Raw genomic sequence first — 23,361 nt, 5'->3', positions numbered from 1 at the left:
ATCTCTTATTTCACCATGAATATGATGAAGTAGATGACCATATCAGTAAATCATCAGACTCATTACCAAACCTTCCAAGAGCTCCGTGAAACAAAATATCCCTCTGCCTGAAACACTCAAGGAGATAAATGATAGCTGAAAGATTTGGGAGAGGCAAAAGACCTCTCCAAAACTCAGAGTGTATTCTGACTGTCCCCAGTTCTGAATTAAATAGAAGTGCATACGCTGTTTAGTGGTGGCCTCATGTAACCTGTATTAAAATGTGTGACAAAACACAGTTGTTAGTACAATTTAGAGCTGCAAATCTAATGTTCTTCTGAAAGTTATAGACGAAAGTAAAATGAGATAAGAAAAAAGCTTCCAAATTTTCAGTGCAATTTTTTGTGGGGAAAAAAAAACAACTGATGAAGTTCACATGCTTTATTTAAAAGCATAGGGTAATTTAACTTAAAACTTCAGGGGAAAGCGGCAAGTTTCCTCTTAAGTTATATTTGTTCATAAGTATTTTTATGGACTCTAGTATACTTTCAGTTTGCCGTCTATATACCTGGCTTATAGCTGTTGGGAGTATTACTCTAGGCAAGTATGAAAAACTTAGCCTAGCTACTTTTCCTGTAAATCGTTATTTAGCTTATTTGTCTACTTTCTTTCCAGTTCTATGAAGTGTTTTCTGTATTTGCTTTCGAGAAGTAAGATAATTCTGGGCTATCAGCTATAGATGCATTGTACAGTATATTAACTTTGTTCTGATCACATATTGTGTGTTCCAAAAGGTAAGTGCTTTTGCTTCCCTCTCTCAAGGTTTTTATATGATAGTCTTTCAAACTGTCTTTCAGTGTTTTGGATGTCTAAATGCTGCAGATTCTTTTTGGAAAATGGTTGTTCTATGAAATGCAGTATCATAGATGCAGCTAAAGTAAATACTTATAGTAAATCTGGAAGAGAGCATTTTTCTGTTTTCTTCCAAAGAGTCCTAGTGTTTTTAGCACAGGAAAACTTATTTAAATTGCTATGTAAGCTTTCTGTATGTATTTTGCATGTTTTATTTTTTATGTCCACTTAAAATGGACATTTTTCTATGTTCATTTCTGCTCTGTTATGTTCTGCTCTGTAACAAAGCAAAAGACTGTATTTTTTTCAAATACAGAATTTTGGGCAGTTTGAATATATCCAGGGCTTTCTAAGTTGAAGATGACAAATTATTTACTTAGTAATGTAATGAAATTTTTCTTATGTTTAGAGAGAGGATATTAGCCTAAACAGATTTTGTTCTGATCTACTAAAGTTCCTCTGACATTTTTACAGCACAAATTTATTTTCATATTCAAATGCCAAAATCTTCAGAGAGCTGAAAAGCCATCTATTGGATTCTCTATTTAGGTACCTGAGATTGTTCTGTGGTGCGCAGAGACGTAAAGGAGAACCACAGCAGAAATAAGTGTTAAGTATAGTCAACCATGTATTTGAAAATGACGTTCCAGAGTTTCTTGCCTGCCAGAAGGTGTGCTGTTTTCTAGTGTGGGAAGTCTCAGTTTTCATAAATACTACAGCATGTGTGCCAGTGTTGCAGCATTTCATAAAGCACTGGAAACACTGGTTATTTACTGAAATGTGATCACTTTGCCTGAAGAATATGGTGAATTTAAACTTCTGTTACAAAGCAGGATTTATTTTGCTCTAGGCAGGTAGTGACTACCACTTTAAAATAAGTGGATGTTAATTAATGCTTGGATAGAGCAGATACTATATTGGATAATGTGGATACAAATGCACATTATTAATGAAAAGATCCATCATAATGATTATCTTACCGTCTATGCTGAATTATGATGCAAGTCTTATGGAAGGATAAATGACATCCATTGTAAAACCTAATGGATATCATTATGGTCAGTGTTAAAATAATGAATACCAAATGAATGAATAATAGGAGGGACACTAAAACTAAATTTTGTTCACTACCTGGGTTGGTAAAAATGTGTAATCAGTACCACAGATTTATGTACACACCTGAGTTGACTGTGCATGTGCTTTGGACAACCTGGGACAGTCAGAAAGATTTGAACATTGCAGCAAAAATTTTTTAACCATTCTACTAGAAGTACATACATACATTTTATGTAAAATATTGAAGATTCAAAGAAAATAGTCTGAATATTGCCCAAAGGGCCTTAAATCTTCTTTTCTTTTTATACACAGCAACTTAAATAGGAATCCCAGCAATATGACAACAGAAATTAAACAAACATTTTGTAATTGGTGTGCTTTATTATCCTGACTGTGTGAACTGAACAAAAGCATGAATAGCTAGTGACTTGAGCTGCCCTAATAAGTACCTCTACTTGGGGCACCATTCAGCATCCCATTAAGAGTACAGATAAAAGCAGCCCGTAAGGTAGCTCCAGCTACAAGTACATGGTATGTTCAGTGAGGTCCTGAAACTTCCCACGGTTCTTAGAGATGTCCATAGGCCTTATTTGTCATTGTAAGCTCTATGAGGGCTTCCGATAGGTTATCTTAATTAATTAATTAATTATGTATTTGTTCCATGTTAGTTTTTGTGCCAGCTCTCCACAGGGACATTTGAATTGCTCCAGGCTTCAGAGACAGCTATGTTGTTAACAATTGGTCTGAAAACGCCACGTGATCCCATTGAGTTCTTGCGTTTAGGGAGGAGAAAAGGAAAGAGTGGAGTTCATGGGGGGATCATAGCTAGGAAGAGTGTGTATGCATACTTGCATGTGGCCTCATTCTCATCTGTACAGCTAGGGAGAAAATGAAGTACAATTTTGCCAGAGAAGTACGGGCCATTTTAATGGTTGGGTTTTGTTTTTTTTTTTTTTTTTTTGTATTTTGAAATAACTAAGGCAAAAATTTTCTCATTTGGTCTCAATCTGTATTGGGTATTCTAACATATATTAGCTATTCTATTACAGATCTTTGATCTGGATATGTATTAGGTATTCTGTTCCATGGCTCTGTATCAGCTATTCTACAGTGGCTCTGAGGAAGAACTTTCACCTGCAATACTGAGAGAAATGGGAGCACAATGTGCAATAAAGCAGTAAACTGCAAACAAGATTCACACTGCAGATCTGAGAAGAGGAATTTGTCCTGAGAGGGAGATCATAGATTCAGGTTTAGAACTACTCTTGCCAAGTAGTTTTATTTGGCTCTTCAGGGAAAACAGAGAGAGATGTGGTAGTATATTACCTTCTGAATATTGTTATGATCATAAGGCACTGAAAGAAAGGTTTATACTTCCAGTTCTTGACATAGAATCATAAACCTTTAGTATCTTTCTGAGGAAAAGACAAAGTTTGAGAATATAACAATATCTAAACTCTGCTGGAGGAAAGTCCATCCAGCCCAGCAGCCTGTTTAATCACAGTGGTCAACAGCAAATGCCAAGGGAAGAGTGTAAGAAGCAGGCAAGGGTTTACTGATTCTTCATTGTATACTTTCCTAACCTCAACCAGCCTGTAGCGTGGGTACCGCTGAACTGATGGAGGTGTCTTTGCATTTAACGGTTTTCATTCGTCCTAACCACACTTTAAAACCTCTATCACATGAAGATCTAGCAATAAATGAGAGTCTTGTTTGGGACAGCAAGCCTGGTTCTGTGGCAGCCCACTCTGTGTCCTGCCCTCTACATTGTTATTTGATTTTTAATTGTCTCTGAAAAATGGTGTGTATGGGAAAATCCATGAGATAAAATGTTTTCTCTCTAGCCTCAGTTGCACTATTAAATGTTCTTTTTTTTTTTTTTTTTTTTTTTTTTAAGCAAAACCACAGTGGTTTTGTACTAGGTCTTAGTGCTGCTTTACTTTGTCCATTTACACTGACAAGTCAGATAAGTTGTCTGGAGGCAAAATTACCTACACTTTGTAAAGAAAGGCAGTTATTTGCCATGACGTCGAAGCACAAACTATTATATTTGCTTCTCATTCATCTGTCTACGCTGTAAGTTGCTGTCTGTTACATTTGACACTGATCAGAAAGAAGGAAAATATTTTGAGATTACACTGTAGGTGAGTCCTTTTAAATGTCTCTTTTTCAGGGATGAGTTATTTCTCTCTTCACATTATAATGTTCTGCTAATTAGTTAAAACAGTTATGTTAGCAGTGATTAGAATCTGTATGTCCTTAGTGCTAATGACTCTATGACTTTGCTTCTATAAAGATTTCAAGAATTTTTAAGCCTCTTTGCTTCAGGGTAGTATCAAATTAAATGAAGGAACAACTTATTGTTATTACTCTTCTAATTTATGTGATTGTATCACACACTACATTTTTGTACTAGAGTATATAAAAAGCAGTGAGCCCTAGAAAGTGATCTGAGCCAGTACGAAAATAGCTAAATCAGTCTGAAGAAGGGAAAGTAATCAACCAGATCAAGTAGAATCATAGGAGGATATGGAAAAGAAGAATTAGCTTAACTGCTTTTCAAGGCATATTCTGGCTTTTTTTGAGTGGGCTCATGCAAGAGAAGTAGTGGTCAAAAAATATCTTTCCCAGCTTATGTTGTCTCACTTCCATTGCAGAAATGAGGTCAGTACTGCGTTCTCCAAAACCTGCTTTGCTGACCAAGAACTTGAGTGTTATGGGACAGTTTGTTATATCAAAGTATACGTGGTCATGCCCTCATCCTTTTTACTTACCAGCTCTTCAGCTGCGATAGTGCTCTCTGTACTTCTTTAAAGATGCACCAATTCATGATATTTTGCACATTATCAACATCAGTTATGAGGCAGAGAGGATGTACTTCATTTCCTGATGTCTTGTCTTGAAACATAAACTTCTTTCTGGGGGCCACAGGAATGAAAGTGTGTGTCCTCAAAGTGGAGTTGAGATTTTTGTTAACTGTATACTAGTTCAGTAGCTGCTCTGCATTGGTACTGTCTTCTCTGTTTTTGTAGACACCACAAATTGCAGATGGCCAGTTTTCAGTCGATGAACAGTTCCACTGAGGCTACCGTTCCTTTTTCTTATATAGCAGGATCCAGGCTAAAGCATATAAATGTCTAACCATCAATATAATGTTGAAATGTTTTTTGTTGATATCTTGTTTCACGTGTGTTAAGTCATAGATTAAGCCTTTTAGATATTAAAACACCATGAACTTGAAAACAAACCCTTCCATAGCAGAAACTGCTGCTAGAGTACTATGACTGGATATAAAGTCCTTACAAAAACGTTCAGAGGGAATTGTGGAGTTTAAGCACTTTCCATTATGACTTTGGAAAGCAAGTAAACAAATAATTGTGCAAAACTACATGACATGGGCACCATAGCAAGTTAATCACTTCAGAGTTCCTTCTCCTTCCCAAAAGTGAGCTGCATTAGTTGATTAGAGCTATAAAAACAGTCTGACCTGAGAGATTCTTGTGCTGTAGGGACTGAGGATTAGGTACAGCTCCAACAGTCAATTCACTTAATAACTTCTCATGTCTGGATTTACATTATCCATTTTTCTGTCTTTTTATAGAATCCAGCTAAGCTAGATCAATATCCTGAGGCAATGTGGCTTTCTATTTTAGGATGACATTTTCCTACTTGGCAGGATATTATCTTCATACAACATGTGTACAATATGGTACTAATTTATGTCTGTATGTTAGTCTGGGAAAAGTTGCCTTGCACAGTGTATAGGACTTACAACTCTTATTTTAGACATTACTTTAGACTTTTTAAAATATAAAATGCACTTCCTCGTTTACTGTAAAATGATACTTTATTGAGGAGGTAGCTAGGAAAAAGAAAGTCTAGAGTTGTAACTGTATTGAAATGAAGGCCTAATAATTTAATAATAATTTTCATCATTAACTTCTCATTCCAATAGGCTGAAACTGGGATAATAAAATGGTGCTTGGGCCAAAACTCAGAACACAAACTTCTGTGTTCAGCCATAAGGTGACACATGGATGGAAAATGAAAACAAAAGTTTGCAAAGTAGTTTATGAGCTACACTGTCAGAAATATTGTTCACATGGGTACTTTGAGGACATATCTTTATTAATAAACTAAAAATTGCTGGTATCTATTCTCTAGTTTTGAGGCCACTGCTATGGGCATACTGTTGAAACACTATACTGTTGGATTAGTAGCAACTATTTAAAGAAGTAACAGTATAGCGTGACTAATAAAATTATTAAGTTACTTGACACTACTGAAATCTCTGATCCTCCAAAAGAGAACTGTCCCATCCAAACTATAATTTGAGAATAGCTCCTGGCCCATACTTCCTCCCAGACTCTTCCCAGGAGAATTTAGGAGAGAATCCTAGAGACTCCTTTTGTTACTATTTTCTCTTCCCTCTGTGCTGATATTTTGAACTTCTCCAGAATTAAGCATAACTACATACATCTAGTTGAGCGTAGAAAAACTTCAAACCACATTAATTGTTTGGCAAGATGAAAATCACTAGAGAAAACAGTTTTAAGCAGTTTAAACAGTTGTCATTTGCTGGCTCACCATGCAGTTTATCAAATGAACTTCCTAAATGGGAAATGCAGAAACCTTGCCAAATAATTAGTTCTATTCTGTTGTGTTAAGTTCACAAGCCAATCTTGATGGCTCCCTATGTAACTAGAGGAGAGAGACAAGTTCCCCCAAAGGGCAATTCATAGCATTAACTCATACTCTGCATGAACTTAGGTATACCCTCTCCTTCTCCACTGACACTGGAGAGAGACTAGGAATATATCAACTCTAAAACTAAGAGCGGCATCTAACATGAACAGGCATTAGGGTCCCTGCAGTACCCACCTTAACCTGAAAGTGTTATGTTTTGAAAAATGTTCAAAAATGCTGACAAAAGGTAGATAAAAGGGACCAAAATCCTGTCCCATTCTTGAGAAATACCTTAGTTTGTAATTTCTGTTGCAAATTTCTCTGGCAGTCTGCACTGGACGCTTTACCTATAACGTAAGCTTAAATATAGAAAGTCTCATTGTGCCATTGATATTAGATTTGTGATAGAAACCTGTACAGACAAGTCAGATATCCTGTGTAATAACACCCAGATCTCCCAATCAGGTGAGACATTTCACAAAATAGTCACTTCTCATTTTTCTCAATTCACACATGAAACTACGATAAGGTGTCCTGTGTGTAACATGGCAGTAAGGAAACTACAAATAACTACATTATTTGTAAATAATGTTTACATTACAGAAGTGTTTATATGTACATTACTGAAATGTTTATGTGTGGCAAATTATAAAACATCAGCTTTCTAAACTCTAGTCTTTAAAGCAAAACACAAGATGTGTATACATTGCTAGAATGATCTCATGAATGCAAAGGTCATTTCTCCATCCAGTCATGGCTGCATATTGTCGCAGTGGCAAATATAATTAATGCTTGTATGGAAAAAGTACTATTAATAAATATTTATGTATTTTAGATTTCTGCATAAGATGAAGCAACTGGAAACCAGTCAACAGTATGTGACCAGTCAGTTGTTTGTAGATCATCAGTGGTCCAAAGCAGTATTTATTAAATAATTGCCTTAGCTATACAGCTATCAGCGGAGTGGTGTAAATGTTCTGAGATAACTTTAAATTCCCGAGGTTAGCTATTAATAACTGAATTCCCAATCTCTAGTCTAGACCACTTCCAGTCCTTGTTAACTCAGTCACCTCTGCATGCAATAATCCATTAATTTTTGTACAGTTTTGCACCAACTTCATGTCATGCATCAATAAAAAAATTCTGACTAAAGTAATTTATATAATAGACAAAAGCAATATACAGACTCATTGTATCTAAATAGGGAGATAACTCAAAAAAGAGAGTGAGTTGAGAAGTAGTTTTAATTGCATGGAAACACATGAGATGAACCCTGAATAAAAACAAGGTCATCCTCTGCCTAGATAGATTTCCAGGAAAACATAGTCACTTAACTTCTGTGGGAATTAATTTAAATTAAATGTGCTGAAAGCTGCACAAATATTCGTGCCACCCAAGAGTGTGTGAATGTAACAGCAGTTCATGTCCTCATGGATAGTCAGTGCTTTCATACCCTGCTTTGAACTTTAGCAGAGAACTCTACAATGTCCTGGGGGCCTGCCCTTACCGAGCAGAAAGTCCTGTTTTCTTAGAAAAGAGCAAATAATACTGCACCGTGGAGACACCTGTGGTTTATGGTAAGTAGCCAAACTAACAGTCAGTTGTAGACCCACTTAAATTCTCTAGCTCAAATGTATGCTCCACACTTTGATGTTCTCACAATCTCTTCTTCCCTGTAGTGGATAGATTTTTAATCTGAAAAAGGATAGTCATAATTTGCACTGCAAATAATTCATGTGCACTGGAATTAGGCAGCATTAATTTTAAGGGTGAGAAGATATAATCATGAAAGAAGACCAGGCATTCTAGCAATATGGGAATCATTCTCCAGTGTGTCTGAATGAATAATCATCTTTCATTGGGCCATGAAATAAAAAAGTTAGGGCAAAGGGTAGTGGGAATTTGTTTTGATCCATTTGTGATAAAAACTTTTTTTTTCAGTCATCTAAAATGAAAAACTGAAGGATTTATTTTTTCTCCCAGTTAAAATGAGAAACTGAAGGATTTCATTGCAGGTCAAAGGTTTCCTTTGACCCGGATCAGATTTTTTTTTTGGTTTGCAGGCATTTATTAAAATTAAAGGAATTAATAGCACAGCTGTGAAAGACTGATAAATTCTATTTTGTCAGTTTAGCCTCAGAAATATTTTTCAGATGAAACTGTACGGCAGACTTCCTCAGATTTTCTGAATAGGTCCAGGACAAACAAAATAGAATTTTAAAAGTGAAATTAATTAATTATTAAAATGTAATAAAACTCCTCAGATTGACTTAACTCTTATTCCAAGTAATTTCATGGTATCAATGTTACATTCTTTATGTGCTCCTTCTCCCTTCTTCTTTTGAGGGATAATGGAGACAATAGGGAAATTTTTTAAAACCTCCTTTAATCACCTAATGATATTGGCATCTTTTTCTTTTTTCTTTTGCATTCCCACAGGAAGAAGTTAGAAGTTCTTTGCTATTGCAGAGGATGCTAAACTGTTCAAGAGCAGGGCGGTCAGAATGTTGTAATAGAACACTGTTTTGAGACCTTAATTACTAGCAGTCTGACTCCTTTCCAGACAAGCCTAAGCCCAATTAAATTCATATCTCAATTAAAAAAAAAGTTAATCTAAAGTTTTGTTTGGATTTAGGGGTTGAACTAGATGATCTCCAGAGATCCCTTCCAATCTCAAATATTTTATGATTCTGTTGTTCTATGATTAGGTACAGACCCACAATCAGTTAAGTACTAGTGATTGCTTTAAAATTAAAATTATTAAAATTATTAAAACTAAAATTATAGAAATCAAAAGTTTTTACAACTTCCTCTGTATCACAAAGATATGGTTGACTATTTGAAAATCACTGTATTACAAATTATTGCGCTGTGGTGTTGGTTTTTTATCTCAGACATTCCTGTTACTCTAGTGAGTACAGTTCCATGACCTATTCCAGAGATTAGGAATCATACTAGAAATGCTAAATTCCAGTAAGTCTTATCAGTGCCTGAGTTCACAGTAGTTAAGTGACAGAGTTAAGTAGTTAAGTGTCAGGATGCACAGGGACTAAACTAAAAAGAGAAACAGTATGTGACACATCATCCATATGGACTTCGGCAAAGTCTAGGGTTTTTTTAAAGAGTTGAGCGGCTGACACACTAGAAGTTGAGTTCTTTTAGTTGCAGTACCTTAAACTTACTGTTTATTTTAATCAATTCAGTCAGTAGGTAAATAAACAGATTGATCTAACTAGTTAGATGTAAAGTAATGTGTTAACACTAGTAAACTGTTTTAAATACTTGAATTAACTACAAGTTAAAGTCTTTGCAGAGCCTGAGTCTGATCATGCCATGTTGAGTTTTAGACTAAAAGCAGAATCTTATATTGAAAACTACTGAAAAAATAATGTCACATAGAATTTACCATTTGCTGTTCACCACATTGAGAGATCAGTCCCCCAGAATACTTGCCTATTTGTTTGAGTCTTCATTTCTAATGAATATTTTGTGACATAGTATATTGTGGCCTTTTCTAATTGTATTTCCTGTGGGACATCCGTGAAGTCCTAGGCAACCTTAGACACCATAGCTTCAAGTCAGATTATGGAAATTCAGCTCCCTACATTGACTTTAGTGGGACCTTAGATTTCTTGAATTTTAGGATTGTATTCCTTGCCTTTAGGTATTTCTGAGACACTTCTTATAAAAAGACCAAGTGTTTTCCACAGGCTGTAACTAAAAATATCATTGAGACATTTTCTTCTGTTTCTAGTAAGCGTATCTTGATGTTTGCAAACTTTACATGATAATCTCAAATCAGCTGTTCCAGAATAAAAAATAGATGGTATAGTGGGTTAACCTTGGCTAAGGGCCAAACTCCCACCCAGCCGCTCTCTCATTCCCCCTCTCAGCAGGACAGGGGGAGAAAACAGGATGACAAAGCTCATGGGTTGAGATTAAGAAGGGAGATTGCTTACCAGTTGCTGTCTTGGGCAAAACAAACTCAATTTGGGGAAATTTATTTATGGGGAAATTTAATTTATTGCCAATTAAAATATATTCCGGTAGTGAGAAACAAAGACAAAAAATTTAAAAATACTTTTCCTTCATCCTTTCCTATGCTCAACTTCACTCCTTCACTCCTGATTCCTCTTTCACCTACCTGAGTGCTGCAGGGGAAGTTGGAGGGAATGATCAGTATGTAACAGTTCCTCTCTGCCACTCCTTCCCTTTCACAGTTTTTCCCCTGCTCTGGCATGGCCTTCGGGAAGAATCTGCTCCAGTGTGGGTTCTCCATGGGCTGTAGTTCCCATCAGGAAACTCTGCTCCAACATGGGCTCTTTCATGGGCTGCAGGCATATCTGCTGTACCATGAAGCACCTCCTCCTCTTTTTCTGACCTACGTGTTCTCTCTGGTATTTCTCACTATTTTTTTTCCCCTCCTCTCTCCATCCCATTTCTTTTTTCCCTTTCTTAAATATGTTTCCACAGAGGCACCACCAGCTTGGCTCATCGGCTGACGGGGCTGTGGTGTGTCCACTGCCGAGCCATCTGGACCATGCTGTCCCTGGCACAGGGCAGCGTCTGGCCACTTTCGAGAGAGACAGAATCATAGAATCATAGAATGATTTGGGTTGGAAGAGACCTTAAACATCATCTAGTTCCAACCCCCCTGCCACGGGAAGGGACATCTCCCACTAGACCAGGTTGCTCAAAGCCCCATCCAGCCTGGCCTGGAACACCTCCAGGGATGGGGCATCCACAACTTCTCTGGGCCATGCAGTGCTGGCACAGCACACTTACATTCTAAAAACAAAACCTGATGGCCTGCGTGTGCGGATTTGTGCAAATTTAGTATGTAGCAATTTACTCCCTGTTGTTTCACATTCCATTCTTTCTTTTACCTAATATAAAATGTTTAAATGTTTTGTTTTGAACTTTAGGTACCTACTTTCTGTTCTACATTCAGAAATTAATTAATGAAAGATATTGACTACAAAATTCTTAACAGACGTATGTGGATACATCTTCTGTGAAAATTAGTGGAAAGAACTGTTTTTTCAACTGTTAAGTAATAGGAATTCTTGCTAGCTGGCCTTGGACACTTATTCACTCCCCAGAGATTGTTAGCATTTTCTTCAGCTCTTCAGAAGTGAGATTTCAACATCCTAGTTGGCATTTGGTGCTACAGAACAAGACAGATCCCCTGTTTGCAGAAATTTTCAGAAATCAATTAAATTCATGGAGCTCTAGCAGTTCCTACCAGCAGGAGATCAGTTCTGAAATATCTATGAGAAAGTAAGAGCAGCTGTAGTTAGTTAGAGGAAAGGTATGTCTAGCCTAGAAAGTGGTCTCCAACAGTGACCAATACTGCATGCGTATGGGATAGTATAAGCAAGCAAGCGCACATCAATGCTGTCTTGCACACCAACCCAGTATACAGCAATTTGCACACATTTCCTGAACTAGAGAATAGCTCTGTTGCAGCCTGAGGTAGGAGAATGAAAGGCTGAATGGTTTAGAAAATACACGGCATTAGTTAAAAAGTGATTTACTTAAATTCTTAAACCATAATTGGTAGTTCATGTAAGAGATTATGAAATAATAACAAATGGGCCAGTACAACTAGGGGGAGGGTGGGAAGAGACAGATGAAGAAACAGAATTCATACGTTAATAATGGTGATCATGCCAGTTGACTGAAAGACAGTTTTGGATCTAATCTCTTTCCATCCTAATTTCAAACAACTGTAGTTGTAAGAAATTTTACTGTCAACAGCACAGAGGGGAATTTGTCCTATGATCAAGTAAAGTATAGAGGGTCTGGAACGCCCCACTAAGTCAAAACAAGGACTTGCAACCTGTAGATAGATGCTAGGGCAAAAAACCAAAAACACTCCCTGATTTTGTGTGATTCACTTAATATAAGAGTGTTATTTAAATATGGGTTAGCATTTGTAAAAGAGTTTATGGTGTGTTCTTACTCTGTCTGGAAACTTATATAACTTTGTGTAGGTCACAGTCCTCATCTAACACATATTTTAAACACCACTAAGTTAAGCTCAACATTTTTAGTCATTTTTTCTCCTGATGCTATTGTGAAGTAATAGCTCTTTTATCCACATTTTATCTTCCAGCTATAAAGCTAATTGTTGCTTCAGACTATGCCATTTGCATTAAATCTAAGGCGGCATGAAACCCTGCTAAATATTAAAGAGTTTGAGGCGGAAAATTTACATTGTTAGTCAAAACTTGTTTTATTAGGACCTAACAGCCTGGTTTACATTAGAACTGAGCAGAAAATACACGTTGCCAACAGAAACAAGGAAGGAAGGAACATGTTCAATTAAAGGAAATTTATGTAGTTATATAAATCACATTAACCACACTGAGAAGACCTTGTATTTATATATTATATATGAACTACATACAAAGATGTTGATTCTTTGTGGGGTTTATAGCTATTTGTTACACCAGGAATTCAAAAGATATTGAAGAGAAATTAAAAGTTGGTATCGTGGCTAAAACATAAAATGAAGTTGAGGTTTTCCAGCCTATCTGTTGAAATTCAGGATAACTTTCTGAAAAGCTATTGAAACAGAGTTAGTAGCAATGAATAATAAAAATTCCTAGATTTTATTTGATTCAAGATTCATACGCTGTTATTTAGCTTTAAAGATCCTGGAGCATGTGATGAAATTCTATACTGAGACTTTACTATTTGAGGTTGCAAAATTACAGTTATTCTTCAAACAGTTGCCTATAACACAAAATCTCAGAATGATTTCATCATTCTTATCCTGGTCTCCAGTCCATTCTCCAAGGATATAAATGAGGAAACATGAATCAATCGGTTGCTAGAAACTGAACTTATGTTGAGAGTAATCAATAGCTAGCTAAAACTGATTTTTTTATGCTTTTTATAAATAATACTTCATTATTTGAGTATTATAGCTGTTACTTTAAATGTGTGTACCCTTACATTAGAGTAGGAAGTGCTTTCTTAATTAGAAAATTAACATACGAGAATTTTTATTGGCATTAAGCGGGATATTTTCTGAGAGATTCTGAAGCACCTGATTTTAGGGTCTGTGTATCTTCTCCATGGAGGGTATCATCTCAAAACATAGGTATGCTCACTGTATGCATAAAACCACATACATTTGCATCCACACACCTCTACACACACTCATTCTTCTTCCCTTCTCTCAAGGTGAGACTGTTGTTATGTCAAACATTGTTTTAATGTTCTTTTCTTTCTACAAAAGACACTGGTGCAGTTCCAACTTCATAAAGGTTCTTTGGTATTCATTAAAGGATATTGATGTGTCCAGGACTCCATTGTCAACTGGAGATAGCCCAAAGGAGAGTTAGACTTAAGGAAAAACAGGAAGAACTGAATTTATTTAATGACAAACATACATAAATAAAATTCATTAAGACTGAAGCGGATGTCTTAAAGTACCTAAAAGGCAGCAGCTGTGTGGAGAGAAGGAACAATTTTTTCTTCATGTCCATGTTGAATAGGACAAAAAAAAAAATGACCTGAAATCATGGCAACAAAGGTAAAAGTTATACTTTAGGAAAACTTTTCACCAATAATAGTTAAAAATTCAAATACATAGGGTAAGTTATTGCAGCTTCATCATGGATGTGTTTGAGAACATTCCCAGTGGTACTCCTCTTGGTATTAACGTTTTCATAGAAACTCATTTGTCTTTCAGCATCATACCTGTTTGTTTTTTTTTCTGGTACTGGCAGACTTGACTGTACCAGATTTATAATTCCATACCCTTACTTAGAAAGGAATTGTTGATCTACTGTACCAAATCAGCACCAGTTTTAGTATCAAATTCACACAAGAAATGAACTGCAGGATCCTGACTACTTGCAAAATAGTATTATGAGAGAAAAGGAATACACCATATTTTTTGAGCTAAGCATTTATTGTTAGTCCAATTAGTGCTTTAACAGTCTAAATGTCTAAATTATGTAATTAATATAGAAAAGCATCATTAATAGCACAGTTAAAATTGCTGTATGAGAAAGCTTTCTGATATCTACCCTTCTTCTCTGCTTTCCTTCCAAACAAGTGCCCTAAGGGGTCCTAAGGAAGAATTGCATTTAAGTCTTCCTCAAGAAGAAATGAGGAAATGATCCATCATTTAAGTTCTTAGGTGGACATCAGCCACGGGTGTATTGGGCTTCATGCACTCTCTGCTGTGCAAGGCATCTGGATCTTTCATTTTTCTTTAGAACAATGTTAATGAAGTCAGTATTGGGTTTATGTAGTACGGGTTTGACACAGTTGATTCCAGACAGTTCTAGAATGGACCTTTCGCTGAGCCAATCAGGGAAGCTGGTGGCCCCTCTGTGATAACATTTAAGAAAGGGTTAAAAAAGCTGCGCAGCAGCTGTGAGAGAGAGGAGTGAGAAAAATGTGAGATAAACAACCCCGCAACCACCAAGGTCAAAGAAGAAGGAGGGAGAGGAGGTGCTGCAAGCACTGGAGCAGATTCCCTTTCCACCTGTGGAGAAGACCATGGTGAAGCAGGTTGTTCCCCTACATCCCATGGAGAACCATTTTGGAGCAGACGTCTGTACTGCAGCCTGTGGAGGACCCCACACCAAAGCAGGTGGATTTGTCCTGAAGGACACTGTAGTTCATGGAGATCCCACGCAGGAGCAGGTTTTCTCGCAGCAACTGCGTCCTGAGGGGGACCCACACAGCAGCCTGTTCCCGAAGGACTATACTGCATGGAGAGGACCCTTGCTGCAGCAGTTTTTGAAGAACTGCAGCCCATGGGAAGGACCCATGTCGGAGTTCATGAAGGACCGTATCCCATGGGATGGACCCCACAACTGGAGCAGGGTAACAGTGTGAGGAGGAAGGAGCAGCAGAAACAAAGTGTTATGGATTGACCACAATCCCCATTCCCCATCCCCCTGCGCCGCTTGTGGGGAGGAGGTAGAAGAGGCAGGAGTGAAGCTGAGCCTGGGAAGAAAGGGAGGGTGGGGGGAAGGTGGTTTTAGTTTTGGTTTTGTTTCTCACTATCCTCTATTTTTAATTGGCAATAAATTAATCTTCCCCAAGTCAAGTTGTTTTTTCTATGATGGCAATCGGTGAGTGATCTTCTGGTCCTTATCTTGACCCATGAGCTTTTTCATCTTAGTGTCTTCCCCTGTCCTGCTGAGGAGGGGCAGCGAGAGAGTGGCCTGGTGGGCACCTGACGGCCAGCCAATTTCAACCCACCACAAAATCTCACAAACCTAGAGAATACCTTCAGTCTCAGTATTCCAATTGGTAGCTTTAACCAAGCTTTCGAGATCAAGCATCATATCCAGACTCATTTTGGTGGAATTACTTCATCCTTCCTTATTAACACCTCAGTTGATCATCTTTAGCTAAGCTCTTCTAGATGAACATCACTAAATAAGCTATGGAAAAAGTGTTCTGGCTTTTAAGTTGAGTCAAGAAAAGAACTGCAATCCATCACTTAACTTTTGGTTTTCAATCAGTGGTCTGTTGAAACATCAGAATTTCTCTCCTTTAACTTGGTTGCTCTTTGAGGATCTCTGTGTAGATTTTTTTTCTTTAAATTATGCCAATGGCCTTTTCTGCATCCTCATAATTTTTCAGTCCAAGCAGGTCTGAATTTGAGTCAGAGAATTATCTGAAAGATGATGGATCTATCTTTCCTTCTTTCATACTCAGAAAGAGTGACGTTTGAAATATATTTTTTCAAGAAGGCACTGTCCGAGAAGGAAGCTGCCAATCATCAAAGGTGAGGAGTATCCACAGCTATAACAGCAACCAGATATAGCATACCCAGTGCCCGTATACTATAAGGCAAGGAACTTATTTGTAAAAAGTCTCCACAAAATTGAAATGTGTCAGCATTCATAGAGAAAGCAAATTGAAGGGATCTCTTTTAGCTGGTAAGGTCAACTGTATCTTCTGGAAAGGTACAAAAGATACAGTATTGAGTTGGATGACTTATGTGGATGTGCAGAAGATAATTTTTCAGTAGAAATAATTCTTCCACTTTTTTTTTTTTCATTGCTGTGTGTGGCTACTGACTCTATATTCATCCTGTACCTTCATATGGATCATACTGGATACAATTTTAGTTAACTAGACTTTGGTATTCTCCTCTAAGCTTGTGACGGTTGTATTACTTTTTAGGTGCCTCTGATATTTTCAGAAGATGAAAATAAGGTGTATATAGAACAATACTGTCACATAGTTTCCATGCTCAATTTGTTGTGCAGTATGCTCTGTAGCCAAAGGTAAAGGAATTTCTGACATTTTTTAAGGTGAATTTGTGAAGAGAATAGGAGGCTTACTTTGAAATATGTGACTCTCATAGCACTTAGTGATAGTCATAGCACAAGTGCACATAGCACTTTTCTGTAAAAAAGTTCGCAAAATATCCACATGATTAAGTGTATGAAGTCGACAGGCCTGAGAACATTTAATCTCAGTAGAACTTTTCCCGACCTGTGTGAATTCAGATTCATGTTATATTAATCGCACTCTCTATGTTAACGTATCTCATGGAACTACAATGTTTTTTGATGATGAATCCTTCAAATGGGACTTGGTATATGACTTTCATAGAGCTTATGCCAGCATAAGATTGATGTTGATTCTTCCAGTGCATTTAACCCTTGGGCGGTATACTTGCCCTTTTTCTGGGCAGTCATTAATTCATCGAAAGCAAATTTTCTCCATCATTCTGGCTTTAAAGCAGAAGAAACTCCCGAATATAAGGCTCCTCTTTTTTCCTATATAAGACACGGTATATCAATTAAAATTGGTAGAAAAGATATCGCTTCAAGTCTGTAAACAGAAGGCATTGCACCTATAGGAACAAATGGTAAGAAGAAGTGTCAACCTGTATTGTCTTGCTGTAAAATAATGTAATTTTTCTAATCAGGATAATTTACAGAGAACAGATATTTGTTGTGTTTTTCCTTTAAGGAAATAAAAAAATAATGTTAAAATTAACACACACGAATGCAGAAACCAGAAAGTTCATAGAGCTAGATTATCCTCACAATGACTGAAGGATTTTTTTTTTTTTTTGTCAGCTCCCATTAAAGCAAATTGAAGTTGAAAGAATAAATTCTCTTATGGAGGTCTTGCAAAGCTATGCCATTTCTTCTTTCTCACACTTGGGCATCAATTCAGTTGTCTTCTGTCTTTCTTTTGGCTCTCCAATTTCATTAGCTTGATTGCTCACCCTCCCTCCAGCCTTCTAAGAAGAAATATAGGTTTTTTTCGTAGAAGATCATATCTAAAAAAGACTGCGAACTTTAAGAACAAAATAAATTTTACCTGTAAAGATTTTCAGAAAGGACCTTTTCCTTAAGATTATTTTGAAGCAAACTTGTTTTTTCTTACCCTTTTAAACAGCAGCACAGTTTTGTAGTTTTTTAAAGATGAGTGCATATCAAGTTTTGTTTTCACTGTGTGTGCATACGCATATATGTATTTGTGCGTGTGTGTCTGTGCACAGGCGGTGTTCGTATATATGAGTGAGTGCATTGCCTGAAGTAAGAATCATCTGTGGATTACCATGATGGTGGTAACAACAGCAGAATTGCTTTCTGGGGTACAATAAAGAATGGAATGACAGATTTTATCTACGCTTACTTTTTTTTTAAAAATCTGTCTTAAAGCATATTTATTAATTAAGTGCTGTCTATACAGTTCTGAAAAATCTTTATTCCTGGAGGAGAACAGTATTAAAATTCAGGTTTTGTGTAATACATATATATATATAGTTACTATTAACTAGCATGCATTTCTACTAACGTCAAACACAAGTTTCTGTCTCTAAAAGAAAACATAGGTATTTTTCAAAACAATGTTAGCTTGTCATGAATAAGGTTAGTGGAAGAAAGGCTGCAAAACTAACAAGCCAGGAAAGCGGCCATGAATTTAATCATGAGAAAGCATTGGCTCCAGAGGCAAAGTAATTCAAAACATGGTTTATACTGACTGAAAATAGAGGAAAAATCACAGGAGTTCTGATTCACTGCTTTGTTTTCCCCTGCCCTGAAAAATGAAATCAAAAGGCAAGGAGTTATTTTTTTATTTTTTTTTTTTAATGGTTAGTGTCAGTGAATAATAGTACACAGAGACATGTTTATACAGATCTATATCTTTGTTTAATACTGAAATGTTTATTTTTACTGCTTTTATTTTGATATGTGATCCTTAGAGGTCTCCATGATATGCAGTAAAGTACTAAATAAGAATGTGTTATTGTTACGTTTATTATATCAAATGATAAGCTACCTCTGAAGAGCAGAGATGTGAGCTTCCCATATCCTTGCATTTTTGTTGGAAGAGATGGAATTTTTTTCAAAATACTGATGTATTCACGTGCTATTTCATTCAAAATCTCTCACTTTAAAAGTTAAAAACAGTCAGATATTAAAAACTGCATATCGTGTCTGTCAGAATAATTTTGCATAACAGATACTGCAGTTACACAACTCTTTTATGCTTGAAACATTGTGTTTCAATTTCCTAAAGGATCCCAAAGTGCTAGTTATGTCATGCTTTGCTTTGAATTACTTGTGCAGCCATGATTGTGGTACAATATTGTCCATAGTAATATTGCAAAACAGTTAAGTAGAAGGAGGTAGGAAAATCACTTTTGGCTGGCTAGAAGTTAAGGGTTTTTTTAATTTTCTGTTGTGGCAAAGTTTAGAAATAACATTCCTGAGCTGTTTTCCTTGGTGCTTTCCAAACACAGAAACAAGAGAAAGCCTAAGATCAAGAATACTTACAGTCTAACTGGGTGAACTGTACTAAGAAAGAAATGGAATTTAACTATTTCTTGTTGCTACTTACACTGTTTAAGCTTTTTCAGTAGCAAGTCAACACTTCAGGAAGTATTCATGGATTTTGGTTTTAAGATCATCACACAGTGGGATGTCGTCAGCAATATCGGCTGCAAATATTGATTACCCCTAAATGCAATAACAAGGCTGAGGAAAGTATTTTTACTAAGAACAGCTTTTAGATTGGACTTGAACAGTTGTTCTTGTTTTATAGTACTGCATTTCTGTTTTTAATAATCCGTGCATGCTGGAATTTTGTTGCCATAGAAATAGGAGCTTTTTTAGTTTTGCAAAATTATGCAAATTCTTTTTTTTGTTAAAATATTCATGAAGAAGTACAGCCACAGATGGGAGGGTAAGGGTCGGTTCTTGTGTCTTAATGGAATTGAACAATGACATAAATTTTCTAGTTAGTATTTCATTCTAATATTACAGGAAGGCATTTATTGCATTTATTGATATGTCTACCATAGAATCATAGAATGGTTAGAGTTGGTAAGGACCTTAAAGACAGGGACACCTTCCACTAGATTAGGTTCTTCAAAGCACCATCGAACGTGGCCTTGAACACCTACACCTCACCACCCTCAGAGTAAAGAATTTCTTCCTAATATCTAATCTAAATCTACCCTCTTCAGTTTAAAACCATTACCCCTCATCCTATTGTGACACTCCCTCATAAAGAGTCCCTCCCCATCTTTCCTGTAGGCCCCCTTTATGTGCTGGAAGGCTGCTATAAGGTCTCCCTGGAGCCTTCTCTTCTCCAGGCTGAACAACTCCAACTCTCTCAGACTGCCTGTTTTCACAGGAGAGGTGTTCCTGCCCTCTGATCATCTTCCTGGACCTCCTCTGGACTCACTCCAACAGGTCCGTGTCCAAGTTGGGGTCCCCAGAGCTGGACGCAGTACTCCAGGTGGAGTGGAGAGGCACAATCAACTCCCTCAACCTGCTGGACACGCTTCTTTTGATACAGCCTAGGATGCAGTGCGCTTTCTGGGCTGCAAGTGCACATTGCTGGCTCACATTAAGCTTCTCATCAACCAACACCCCCAAGTCCTTCCCCTCAGGGCTGCTCTCAGTCCACTCTCTGCCCAGCCTATATTTGTGCTTCGGATTACCCCAACCCATGTGCAGGACATTGCACTTGGCCTTGTTGAGCTTCATGAGGTTCGCATAGGCCCACCTCTCACACCAGTCCAGGTCCCTCTGGATGGCATCCCTTCCCTTCAGCCTGTTGACTGTACCACGTAGCATGATGTTGCCAGCAAACTTGCTGAGGGTGCGCTCAGTCCCACTGTCCATGTTGCCGACAAAGATGTTAAACAGTGCCTGTCCCAGTACCACCCCTAAGGAACGCCACTCTTTTCTGGTCTCCACTTGGACATTGAGCCATTGACCACAACTCTTTGAGTGCAACCATCTAGCCAGTTCTTTATCCACGGAGTGGTCCATCCATCAAATCCATGTATCTCCAATTTAGAGACAAAGATGTCATGTGGGAGGGACAGTGTCAAATGCTTTGCATAAGCCCTGGTAGGTCACGTCAGTTGCTCTTCCCTTATCCACCAACAGTGTAACCCCATTGTAGAAGACCACCAAATTTGTCAGACGTGATTTGCCTTTAGTGACGCCATGTTGCTGCCACCAATCACCTGCTCCAGGGCAGAGAAGTGAGGCTGACTGGCCAGTGGTTCCCCAGGTCTTTCTTTTTCCCCTTTTTGAAAATGGGGGTTATGTTTCCCCTTTTACAGTCAGTGGGAACTTCACCAGCCTGCCATGACTTCTCCAATATGATGGGTAGTGGCTTAGCAACTTCATCTGCCAGTTCCCTCAGGACCCACAAATGCATCTCATCAGGTCCCATGGACTTGTGCACCTTCAGGTTCCTTAGATGGTCTTGAATCTCATCTTCTCCTACTCTTGGCAGTTCTTCATTCTCCCAGTCTCTGCCTTAGTCTTCTGCAACTGGGGGGGTGTGGGTAGAGCCCTTGCCGGTGAAGACTAAGGCAAAAAAGTCTTTGAGTTCCTCAGCCTTGTCCACATCCCAGGTAAGTAGGTCTCCCATTTCCCTTTGGAGAGGCCTTACGTTTTCCCTAGTCTTCTTTTTATCACTGGCGTATCTATAGAAGGTTTTCTTGTTGCCTTTGCCATCCTTGACCAGATTTAATTCTATCTGGGCTTTAGCTTTCCTAACCTGATCCGTAGCTGCTCAGAGAATTTCTCTGTATTCCTCCCAGGCTACCTGTCCTTACTTCCACCCTCTGTAGGCCTCCTTTTTGTATTTGAGTTTGTCCAGGGTCTCCTCGTGTTTTTGCCTGACTTCCTGTTATACTGTCCACTGTAATTATGGTTTGTCCCTTTGGAACCAAAAACCGTGAAACTCAGAGATGAACATTTAATCAGTAGAATTTAGAAATACTTTCAGTATTTCTGACAGCTACAGTGCCAACAGTAAACATTTGTTTTAGAAACATTTCATGAGGATGTTATTCAGAAATATATCTCAAAGTTGATGATCAAATAGTGAATTTGAATAGTGAATAGTGAATGTCACTAGGGGTCTGAACCATCTTCACAGTTAAAGAAAAAGTGGTACTTGTATCCAGACCTACACCCTTCAGCCACTCTGGCCCTGCTACATTGGTGCTTATAAAGATCAGAGTAGCTGTTGCATAAAACTAGTCAGCAGCTGGTGAGTTTGCTGACTCAACCAGTTTAGCTGGTTTTTTTCCCCTCTGCAGTTTAGCTGTATTCTGTCAGGGAAAAACATCTGCAATTTTGATGACATATGAGGTTAATTTTTTTAAATATCTCTCTATGATGAGTGCCTGACATATTATGCTACAGGTGTCACAGCTTCTGGCATATTTTTGCCAGACTGGGAGACTTCCAAAGACTGAGATTTACTTGCCATCACAGTAATAGGCATGGGCATAACTACCTGAATTACAGTTACCACATCATTACTGGAAGAATATATACCCTCCTTCATATTTTTGAATCATTGATCTAGTTACAGTAGCTTGGGGAACAGTGGTTAGGAAGGCACAGTCACAGAAGGACTTTGATCATACAGAAAGGAAAGGAGGAAGAAAGTGAGTTACTATACTAAGGTTACGTGCTATGGTTACTATGGTTAAGTAACTGTAACAAAGTAATCATATATTCTAAATTTTGTAAAGTCTTGTCATTAGCGAAGTGGATTTTAGACTTCAGGAATGGTTGACTAGACAGTTCTGTTTCTCTCCAGTGAGAGGAAATGACAGCTGGGAATGACGGTAGAGATATGAGAATTAGTAGAGTAAATGTCTACATTCATAAGCACATTTCAGGAAACAGAATACGATCTTAGTGTGCAAATTTTTTAGTCAGTTGCTGATTCCATTAATGTTTTCAGTGTTAAGTTCAGAAAGAGCAACTACTCAACCTAAGCAGGAGTGGCAGCACAGGGCTCACAGGAGAGCTGATATCCTTCAGTTCCCATCTTCCTTAGGAACGGAGATTTATTCCATTTTTTCTTTTAGAGTTCCATGATATCATTGAATGATTTGATAGGTATTAAACTCAATGAATTGTTGCATTTTATTTAGACATCTGTTTTTTCTTTGCTTCCAAATAATGCAGTCTAGTTCATCCAAGGAAGAAGAGAACCACGGTTATGAAATGGTAATGTTAATACAGTAGCTCAGTAACAGTGAGACTGGGCTGAGTTTATAGGTATAATTTAGAAGACCCACAAATAAGGAGCTTCTTATTTAATTCTTTAATATTTTCCATTTAAATATTTCTTATTATAGCAGATACATTGAATTAAAAGAATTGTGTAAGATTTTAATTGGTCTTCATTGCATGTGACAGACTATTTTAAATATGAAGGGCCTGGAAATAAGCATCAGATTGTCACACTCAGGATGGCAAGAATTACCAACCACTTTACAAAACTAATACC

General features: G+C 37.5%; 1 protein-coding gene across 6 annotated transcripts in view; it reads left to right on the top strand.

Annotated features, from left to right (window-relative positions):
- The window catches only part of LAMA2 (laminin subunit alpha 2), a 383,003-nt gene that overhangs the window by 181,372 nt on the left and 178,270 nt on the right, over nucleotides 1–23,361 (top strand). The gene's annotated exons all lie outside the window — the stretch shown is intronic.

Source organism: Chroicocephalus ridibundus, chromosome 3 (genome assembly GCF_963924245.1).
Source record: "Chroicocephalus ridibundus chromosome 3, bChrRid1.1, whole genome shotgun sequence".
Lineage (NCBI taxonomy): Eukaryota > Metazoa > Chordata > Aves > Charadriiformes > Laridae > Chroicocephalus > Chroicocephalus ridibundus.
This window is presented reverse-complemented; position numbering and strand designations above follow the sequence as displayed.